Source organism: Cynara cardunculus (assembly GCF_001531365.2).
Source record: "Cynara cardunculus var. scolymus isolate 2C chromosome LG 17, CcrdV1, whole genome shotgun sequence".
Classification (NCBI taxonomy): domain Eukaryota; kingdom Viridiplantae; phylum Streptophyta; class Magnoliopsida; order Asterales; family Asteraceae; genus Cynara; species Cynara cardunculus.
Genome location: NC_037544.1, coordinates 32,209,187 through 32,220,401, shown reverse-complemented (window position 1 = coordinate 32,220,401; position 11,215 = coordinate 32,209,187).

The window sequence follows — 11,215 nt, the reverse complement described above, 5'->3', positions numbered from 1 at the left end:
TTTTTTCTCTATTTCTTTTCTTTCAACATTCAAACTATGTTCAACTTCCACAACCTTTCTCTGTTCTATTTCCAGTAACTTTCTTAACTCAATCAAATCACTCTCAGACTTATGAAATTTATCTGTGGAATCATCAGTCTCTGTATGTTTTCTTCCAGAAGAGTTTCTCTCAGCATTTACTTCACTATGAACTTCTTGGAGTTTGTTAAACAGATCTTTATTTGATTTACTCCATGTTTTTAACTCTTCATTTGTTTCTTTCCTGACAAAATCCACAGTTTTCTCCAACTTTTCAATCATATTCATGAAATCTTTTTCAACTTGTTCCATAGATTCTTTATGTTCCTTTCGTAAATTGGTAACAAGTTCCTCATTAGCATGATTTTCATAAAACATATTTATATATTTATCTTTGTAGTCCGTTGTGCTCTTTTCCAACTCTGATATCTTAACTCTCAGTTCTCTATTCTTTATCTCAAGATAAACTGTCATTTCAAAATTTCAGATTGATCAAAGAATCTTATGCAATAAACGAAATCAGTCAAAGAAATCAAAATCCACAAAAACTTTCAGATAAAATCCGTAAGCTAAAAAATTTACAGAAAAGTTCAAAACTGTTCAAAAATAAGAAAAACAGCGAAAACAGTTAAAAATCAGTAAAAACAGTCAAAACTGTTGAAAACAATTAAGAAGTGTTAAAAACAGTAAAAAAAATGGTTAAAACTGATCAAAAACAGTTTACGTAACACAAATCAGATTAAAAATCTCAAAAACAATTAAACACAATTCAAAACAGATCAAAATCAAATACAATCCTCAAAAATCAATGAATCTTATGCAGTTCAAGAAATTTATCAAAGAAATACAATCTAAAAATATCACACAATCACACTCAAGATTTTCTTTTGCAACCAAAAACTCACAAAAACAAACTTATTAGGACAGCAAACAATGTCAAATCCGGACAAAATTAACACCAATTTACAACAATATCAAACAAGGAATCAAACACACGGTCACTTTGAAACACTTCAAAATCCGAAAAAGATGGCAGCCGAATTATGATAAATTCGGTCAAGAGAATGAAATCACCAAAGAGATGAATAATGAGGTGGCCGGATAAAAGATGAACTCCGATCGAGGCAATGACCAAGCAAGACTTAGCCACAAACACAGATTATAAATCGGTTAAAGAAGCAGCCGTATTATGTGAAATCTAGACAAGGAGTCAAGCAGAAATTAAAAAAAACGATCAAGGTTAGCTCCGGATTAGAACCACTCACCCAAATAACAAATCAGACAAGGTAAAATCGGATCAAGGTGGCTATTTATGTGAAATCCGGACGAAAGGATGATCGAGCAAGACCAAGTTTGTGAAACCCGGGCAAGGAGACAGCCGATTTAGGTGAAACCCGGGTAAGGCAGCTTCCGATTTACACTAAGTTTGCTTAAGGTGGTGATCGGATAAAGGTTTGAACAATTTTAATCAAATACGGATGAAGGCTTGAACGAGGCTGTCCGAGGAAGGTTCAAATTTGGACAAAGGGTCAAGCTATTTAGGCCAAATACGGTTAGGCATGTAAGCGATTTATGCGAAAAACAAACAAGGTGGTCTGAAATTTAGGTGTAATTGAAAAAGACAACCTGCGATTAAAGTGAAATCGAACAGAGGGATCTGCGATTTAGGGTAAAATTGAACAGAGGGATCTGCGATTTAGGGTAAATTGAACTGTTGGGCAATTAAGATGAACACAATGGTATGCGTTTAAGATAAAATCGATTAGAGTGCTGTGTGATTTTGATGATATCGGACAATGAAAGTCTGCTATTTAGAGAAAATCAAACAAGGTCTGTGACAGAGAGTTGTGCGAGGTTGGCTAAGTTCGGGTAACACAGCCTGCTAGTCATGTGATTAATGCCAAATCTGGTTAGGATGATGTCTGAGCTTGATGAACCTCGGATGAAGAAGTCACCGAGATAGCTTGGTCTTGAGTGATGAAGCAATGAACTCGAGTAGGCTGTTAGCCGGATTTCAAGATGAACAAAAAAAATGACCAAGTCTTGAACAATGTAAACACAAACTTGATTGAATCTTTGTTGACCGATTTGGACTTGAATTTTGGCAACAAAAAACAATGTGCGATTTAGAGATGAATTCAAACAAAAAACATGCAAAAACACAAAAAATCTCAATTTTTCACGCAAAAACGGATCAAACACTAACTTTTTCAAGATTTTACCAAGAACACAAAATTTTAATATTTCACAAATTTGATCAAAACTCGAAAAATTAATTATCAAAACACAAATCTTTGTGAATAACAAAGATTCATGAAATGATTACGCACATTTTGATCCTGTTTTTAACACAAAAACACAAGAAATTAAAAGAATAGTGGATCAAAGTGTTTAAAAATTGAAGAACACAAGATGAACAATTTGAAATTCCAGAAAATTTTTCTTCAAACAGATCTTCAAATCAGTTATTTCTTCTCGTGATTTCTTGCATAACCTGCTTTGATACCAAATGTGAGTCCACAATATGATCAATCTTTTGTAATCTTCAAACAATCAATGGCAGATTTGTATGAACATTCAAGAACACATTGAGAGGAGATGAGAGAAAAAGTCAACAAGTCAACACTTCTATTACTCTCACAAATGTACGTATTTTTACAATGAAAGCTCTCCTAACAATTACACTAAAGACAAAACTATATACAGGGTCAAACTATTAACCCTTCTAGTCAAAGTCAAACTGACTTACAAAATCAAACACGATATCTATACAATTATAGACAATTATTAACTTTCAAAACGAATACAATTTAACAGTGAAATTCAGTCCCAACACTTCTACTACAACCTGCACCACCACCTCCACAACTATCGTCAGCCATAGACCAACACCGTTTATCGCCACCGTGGATCACCTAACCTCCACCATCGGCTACCACAACCATTGCCCACCACCACCACCGGCTACCAGTATCACCATTGTCCACTACCACTATCTACCATATTATAAGTCCCTAAATGATCAATCTTCAATAAAGCTTCAATAATCCATGGTAGAAATAATGAACATTAAGAACAATTATTGGAAGGAGATTAGAGAAAAAGTCAATCAGTAAAATATCTATTATCGCTCAAATGTATATGTAATGTTTACAATGAATCTCCTTCTTACAAATCACTAAGACTAAGCTTTGGGGTCAAACTTGAACCCTTCTAAGTCAAAGTCAAACTACCAGGAAAGTCAAACTACCAGGAAATTCAAACACGATGACTTTAAAACAATTATAGACAAATTTATCTTTTCAAGACGAATACAATTAATACTGAAATTCAGTCCTAACACATATTCATGTCCTCCACAACCACAACCATCCATCTCCACCATCACCTCCACCATAACCACCACCATTGCCTACCATCACACCTACCTCCACCACATAGGCCACAACTACTTCCTCCACCATTGTCGACCACCACCACCACCACCACCACTATCCACCATCTTCACGTCCTCCATAAACACTGTCGTCCACCAATTACCAATGCTTCTACCTCCACAACCATTTTTGTTGCACCAATCTTTACTGTGCCTTCACTGGTTGATAAGGATCTTCTAAACCGAATAAAATATAATTTCTCCTTTGTATGGATCAGGTTTATCAAAATACCACCAATTATATAAAAAAGTTCATTTAAATTTGGTACTATTTTATATTTATGTATATGAAAATTACGTAAAAATGTTTATAAATTAAATTATTTACTTTATTTTTTTTAATTATAACTATTATATGATATAAAATCATAAAAATAACTTTTAGGGGCAACTTATCTAGTTATATCATGTCCAATCCTAGTCATAGCAAACGCTAGAGAGACACTTGTTATGTCCAGTCCTACCTTCTTGTCCTATCCAGTCATGTCCAATTTTGTCCAATCTTATCCAATTTTGTCCAATCTTGTCCAATCATGTATGCATATCAAACGTCACCTTAAGAACTAAGTTTGCTAAAATTTGCACTTTGCCCCTCTCTAGCTTTGTATAAATAGAGATGGTGGGTTCATCGTTTTTGACAAGATCCAATCAGCTTTCAGCTGATTGTTAAATATATGTTTTTAGTTTATTTTTTTGCTTTAATATAATTCTCGTAATTTCTTTAAATCTCGTCTTTACTTTGTTTACGCTTTATGTTCTTTACATTCCACTCTTTAATTTCCGTCATTTACTTTCAGTCATTTAAATTTATGTCTATATTTAATGTAAGTTACTTTTCTTACAATTTATTTTACTTAATGAGTAGCTAATTTCATTAGCTTGGGTGTGAAACAAACGGTGAGATTTTAAAAACCAAAGGAAAGTGAACATTGTTTCCCAATAACCACGTTCCACTACTTCATTCAGGTTTTATGAAGCCAAAAACACTTGTTGATGCGTTGATCACTTTGAAAGTGTTAAAGTGTCGTGGACTCAGGAATAAACACATGGATGCACGTCAATTCGAATGATATGGGAAGTAGACTTGGAAAAGTTACTAAATGAAGGAATTTGTCATCTATGTTTTTCAAATTGATTATTCTCGATGGGTTAGCCGTTTATCAAAGTGTTAAGGTGTAGTGGACTCAGGAATGAGCTATTAAGAACACACCAACTTGAATGATATGGGAATCTGCTCGGAAGATTGATTTTTAGATAAAAGAATTTTCTAATCCATATATTTTGAGGACACTATTTGACACTATCGCTGGTCCTGAATAGTGCAATGGTTGAAGTGCAAAAGAAATATCATCAAAATAAATGATGGAAATAGTTATGGCTGATCGCTTGTTGTAGCATTTCGACAACATTGTTCGCTGGAACTTGTGTTTATGTCTTACCACAAGTCTTACATCTTTTCTCTATTCTGTTGTTTTAATTAGTGTTAACTCAAAACCAAATCAAAGTCTTCAAATTTGCCATTTGAAGTTAGTCTTTCAACTTAAGATCCTGCAATTTAAGATACATGTCCTTGTGGGATACGGTACTTGGTTCTTATCATTTATTATTTGAGGGCGATAGTGTTGACATGTATATACTTAAATGTGTTACCACTTAATGTTGTAGAAATACAATATCTAGCCCCCATCAACATCTCTGAGTAGATTTCTCTCATCCTTGCATATTGTAGTTCATGATGAACTGGTCATATGACTTGGATAAAGAGTTGAGAATTAGCATGATTGTCATATCTAAGCCCACATGAGAATCAAGCCTATCCAGCTGATCAATGTAGCTCTTCATTTTCAAGACATGAGAGCCTACCAATTGACCTTCCTCCAGTTTACATGCATGGAATTATTTGACGGTCTGAAAAAGCTCTAGTTTGGCTTGGTGTTGAAACATTTTCTTCAGCTCCTCAAGCATTTGATATGATTCGAGATTTTCCATGTTCTTCTGGAGGTTAGGGGTCATACTTGCAAGCATAAGGCATGCCACCTCACTCTGCTCATCATATTTCTTAAGCTAAGCATTACAAATTTTCGTATCGGTAAAGTTATACGTGAAAATTTAAAAAAAACTTTGGCTGGCGGATTTTTAGGCTGATAAATATTTGACCAAAAAGTCAAAGGAAAGTTTTCCGATGGAAAAAATTACGCCGGAAAAAGTCTTTGGTCGTTGGGGAAAGGATTTTATACGATTACTTGAGGGACGTTTTTGTACACAACTTTAGCTTTTATTGATGACTATCTTCCGTCAGCAAAGGTATCTCACTGGTGGCCCTATTGTTAGCCGGCAAAAATCCTTTTAGAGACTAACTTTTCAAGGAAACTTTTGCCGACGGAAAAATCCGACGGCAAAAGGGTTTGAGCTTTTGTCGGCGACTTTCAAGACTTTTGCCAGTGACATTTTCCTCCGACAGAAGTAATTACTTTTGTAGTGAGTGGCCGTATCGAGAGGTGTTTCAGGTAAGGAAGCATCAAGAACGTGCGATTTCTTTACATGCTTGAGGACGATCCTCAAGTTACAATACCAATCAAGAAAATTTGCACAGTTCAGTTTCTCCTTCTCCAACAGAGAACATAGTTATAGGTTGTTTGCGGGTGTGGTTGACATCCACAAAACAATAAATTTTCATTTTCAATATTTTCAAAATTAATCCTTTATAAATTAATTACCCTAGTTTTATTCCAAAACATTAATTTGTAAACACTAAGATCTACATTAAAGTTTGTTATCATATGCAGTTGATCATACATACAATAATAAGTTCAATTGGTAGGTAACAGTACCAACTGCATTACAAGTGCAGCTCTTAGGTCTTTATGAGACTCAAGACAACTAGTGTCTAATTGGCATGTCCAGTCTCATCCTTGCCCCGAGCTTATGTCTTACCAGGATGTCGGTTAAGTCGTCCAATTTAGAATTGTGACAATTTGTCTTAAGATCTTACCAGGGTACAAATGTATATTACCTTGGAACTGTAATATGACTGCTCTTAGCACTACCCAGAAATTACAGTACCAAGTCTCCTAACAATTGGATGTTGTGACATTAATTTTAAAAATGGTTTAATTTTGTATAAGCGCTATTTTACAAAAATTATATACGAAAATTTGTGTGCATCCAAAAATTCGTCATGTTAAAACCAATTTTAACTTATCTCTAATCAATTAATGACTTCCGTTAATATTTCATATTGGTAAAAACCCAATCTTGTGTTTTATTTTAGCTTTCAACAAAATCAATTTTATAAGCCAATATAAAATCGATGGTCAAACTAAGGACACAATAAATTTTTCCTTTTTGTTTGTCTTTGTGTTTGTGTTGGTTGATGTCTTCGATCTCCCCAAGCCTCCAATCTTCCCCTTCTCGATTTTACGATAAGTTGAAAAATACAAAGATACTATCTATTTGAAAAATACATTACAACAAAATTGAAGGCTAACTATGAATTTATATCACAAATTCCACCTAATTATCAATAAAATAACTACGAATTTAAATTACAAATGGCACCAAAATTGCCAATAAAAATCGAAAACCAACCAACACAACCATAGCTCAAAAAGGGTTATGGTGTTTGTATGAATTTTTATCCATTAAGTTCTAAATTTATTAGATGGTCTTTATACATTAATCTGTCTGGGTAAATTAAGATATATTGTCATTTGATTTTTGTTCCAAATAAATAATCTAAACAATAAAAATTACCATTTTAACCTTATGTCTATCTAAATGTGGAATGAAAATTAAGTGTTTGATAAAATTTGATAAAATAAATATTTAAACTCTCTTAGTTTAAATAATAATAAAATGTATTTAGTTAATTAATTACATGGATCTAATTAATTATCACACTTTATTTCTTAGACATTATTTAGACTCACTTAGCCAAATAATATAGAAATAAACTTTTACTCGTTTTAATTGAATAATATATATATGATATATACACTCACACACACACACACATATATATATATATATATATAGAGAGAGAGAGAGAGAGAGAAATGATGTTTACTTTGCAAATCACGTTATTTGTACAAACCGTGCAAAACTTATTCAACCAATCATAATTTTTCATTTTGTTCATTTTTTTGTAATTATGAAAGGTTGATTAACCATTTTTATTGTGGAGGGTGTTAATCATGGATATTATCATTTTCATTATTTTAATTTTAGAGAAATACATGAAACAGTTTCATTAAAATTTCAATAAGTATTATATGAAACAATTTCATAACCATATATAAAACAACTTCATCAAAAAAAAGTATTATATGAAACAATTTCACAATATTAAACAATTTTATGAAAAAATTTCATAAGATTAAACAATGAAATCGACGGATGGGGTGGTTTGCACAGTTTGTACAAATTTGGTGGTTTGCATTTGATCGCTCTTCTCTCTCTCTCTCTCTCTCTAGAGCGCCTGGTTCATTATATATTATTTTATACAATATGAACAAGGGGTGAACACGATATGCACAAGGGGTGAACACGATATGAACAAGAGGTTATGTGTTCATATATTTTATACGATATGAACAAGGGGTGAACAATATATGAACAAGGGTTGAACAACCACGTAAGACCAGAAACATATATGAACAAGGGGTGGACCTTAAACGGTGTGGATGCAATGCATGTATAAAACTCCAATTGACAAAGGATCGCTCCTGAATGCGTTTATAATTAATGAACTATTGTTTAAAAGTTGTTCATATTATGTTCATACCTGTTTTTTTATTTATTCTTTCGTATAGCAATTATTTTTATTATGTTCATATTGTGTTCATAAATGCTATGCAGTCCAAGTTCATATATTTGTCAAAAAAAATTCGTATTTGATACAATGGTTCATATATATATATATATATATATATATATATATATATAGTTGTGTTCATATGTCCTTACGTTAACAAAAATAAATTAACAAAAATCATAAATTTTTTTGATTTTGTAACTCCCAATTAATGATATGGGAGTTACATAATTTTTTTTACCTAAATACCCTTTTCACGGATAATTAATCACAACCGTTTATTGAAAAATTGAATGGCCAAGATCGATTAACAAAGTTAACACAAAGACTTTGGTTAACATTTGATCTTGACCCTATATATATATATATATATATATATATATATATTATTTGATATTTTTATTGTAACACCCCCAAACACCACATTTGCATAGAACACATATTTCATTACATAGAAACATGGATTACATCAAAAGGTCCCGCTAGTACAAGGATTACTATATGTACAAAATTTACATATAAAATTTCCAAAACAAATCATGTACTACTACATTTAATATAACATGTATCTTCAAAATCAGGAAACAAATTAGGAAAATAATCACATTTTCCCTTTCCCTTTAATATCCCCGAACCCCGCTATTTCTGCATAGCATAAATTAAAACAAAAAATGAGGGTTAGACCATACGGGTCTAGTGAGAAAATCCCTTCTTTGCAAATGGAGGGTGATGAACACCAAAATGTTTACAAATAATTGAAGCAGTTTACAATATTATGCAAAATAATGTAAACTCAAGAATCACAGTTCCATAAAATATTTCTAATTCAAGATTTATTGTTTCCAATATGAAACAATACTAACACTTCTTGAATTATCAAACTATCCCATTAAAATAATCAAAAAGATTTAAGGCAATACTTGCCTGATATGACAAACCATTTTCCCCTTCTCAATAACATCTAGATTATTACTTCTAAATAGGAATAATATCTTTAATTCATCAGATCACAAAGAAATGATGACTCAAAGTTATTAAATCTAATTTAGTAATAATAATAAGAGTTATAATAATAATATCCACATATGACAATGTCACCCTTATTCCAAGTACACCTCTCCTTGATATGCCACCCTTATTCCTCCATCAAAACAGAGTTACTTATCAGAACAGACATAAGTCACCACGTCTGAAAGTACTCATTCCCAGTTCCAAGCCAGAACAGACAAAAGTCACCACGTCTGGGGGAACTATTATTTAAAACAGTGTTTCATACCAAAACAGACTTACGTCACCACGCTTGRTAGAAACAATTTACAAAATYCATTTCCATACCAAAACAGACTTACGTCACCACGCTTGGTAGGAAGTTTTCCCAAAATATAGTTTCGTACCAAAACAGACTTACGTCACCACGCTTGGTAGAAACATATCTTTTTATTTGAAAAGACATAAAATAACGATTTTATGATCCATAACTAAATAAACATTAAAATTATATAAATAAATAAATAAAACTTATAAAATTTTCAAACATGAAATTATCCGGACAAGTTATCCGGATATAAAGTCCGGACAACTTATCTCTCTTGTCCGATTTATACTTAAAATAAATTCTAACATATTTGTCCGGATAACAAATCCGGTCAATACCCCGCATAAAGCTTGAACGATTAAACACTTAGACATAAAATCATCTTTGTCCGGATAACAAGTYCWGGCAACACTCCGTCCACCCTTTGTCCGATTTAAAACAATCCGGACAACACATCGTTCATACTTTGTCTAATTTAAAACAATCCGGACAATACTATCTTCCACCCTTTGTCCGATTTAAAATAAACCGAACAAACCTTGTCCGGTTTAACATCCRRATAAACTCTTAGAACAAAAAGACTGATTTCTATCCAAATTCAATAAAATTCATATAAAACCAGTAATAATCTTTAGGCAAGAGAGTTTTAAAAACTATTCATCTTATCAAGCATTTGGAACCAAAAATCTGGAAATCAACTTGAATCTTCAGGCAAGACTAATCTGGGCAAACTCTTTTTTTTTAAACCTCTCAATTCTCCAAAAGCAAGGAAAAGTAAATGAAGGGGGGGGTAACCCCCTTTTATACCCACCAAATAGGGAAGGCCTGCTAACCGCCTTCCCCTCCCCCTTTGCCACCTCCTACAACTAAACACACACATGCATACACCCACGTATACACAACTCATATGCATCCTACACACATCCCACCTCATGCACACATACATATATATATATATATATATATATATTAAACACACACATATATATATACATTAAACACACACACACACACATATATATATATATATTTTTTACATTATGCATATATCCCTATGCATAAAAATACACATATTCACATCTTAAATTTACGTAAGCACGTATCCACATAAACAATTAATTCACATAATAAATACCTTGGGTGATAACCTGGACCCAGTTATTACATTATCCACCCCTTCAGAAGAATTCCGTCCCGGAATTCCTTTAATCGAAAAACCATGGGTATTCTGATCTCATCTTTGATTCCAATTCTCATGTTGCTTCTGGTCTCTTGTGAAACTTCCACTGAACCTTTACCAGACTGATTTCTTTGTTGTTCAACACCTTGATCTTTTGATCAATTATAGCTTCCGGTGTTTCCATAAAATTCAGTTTACTGTCTAATTCAATCTCTGGCATCGGTATAGCTAGATTCGGATTAGCCAAACATTTCCGCAGATTCGACACATGAAAAGTGTTGTGAATTAGACTCAGTTCTTCTGGTAGCTCTAATTGATATGCTACTGGCCCAATTCGTTTACATATTCTGAACGGCCGTACATATCTTGGACTGAGCTTTCCTTTCCTTCCAAATCTGACAACACCCTTCCATGGCGAAACTTTTAACATTACAAAATCACCTATATCAAATT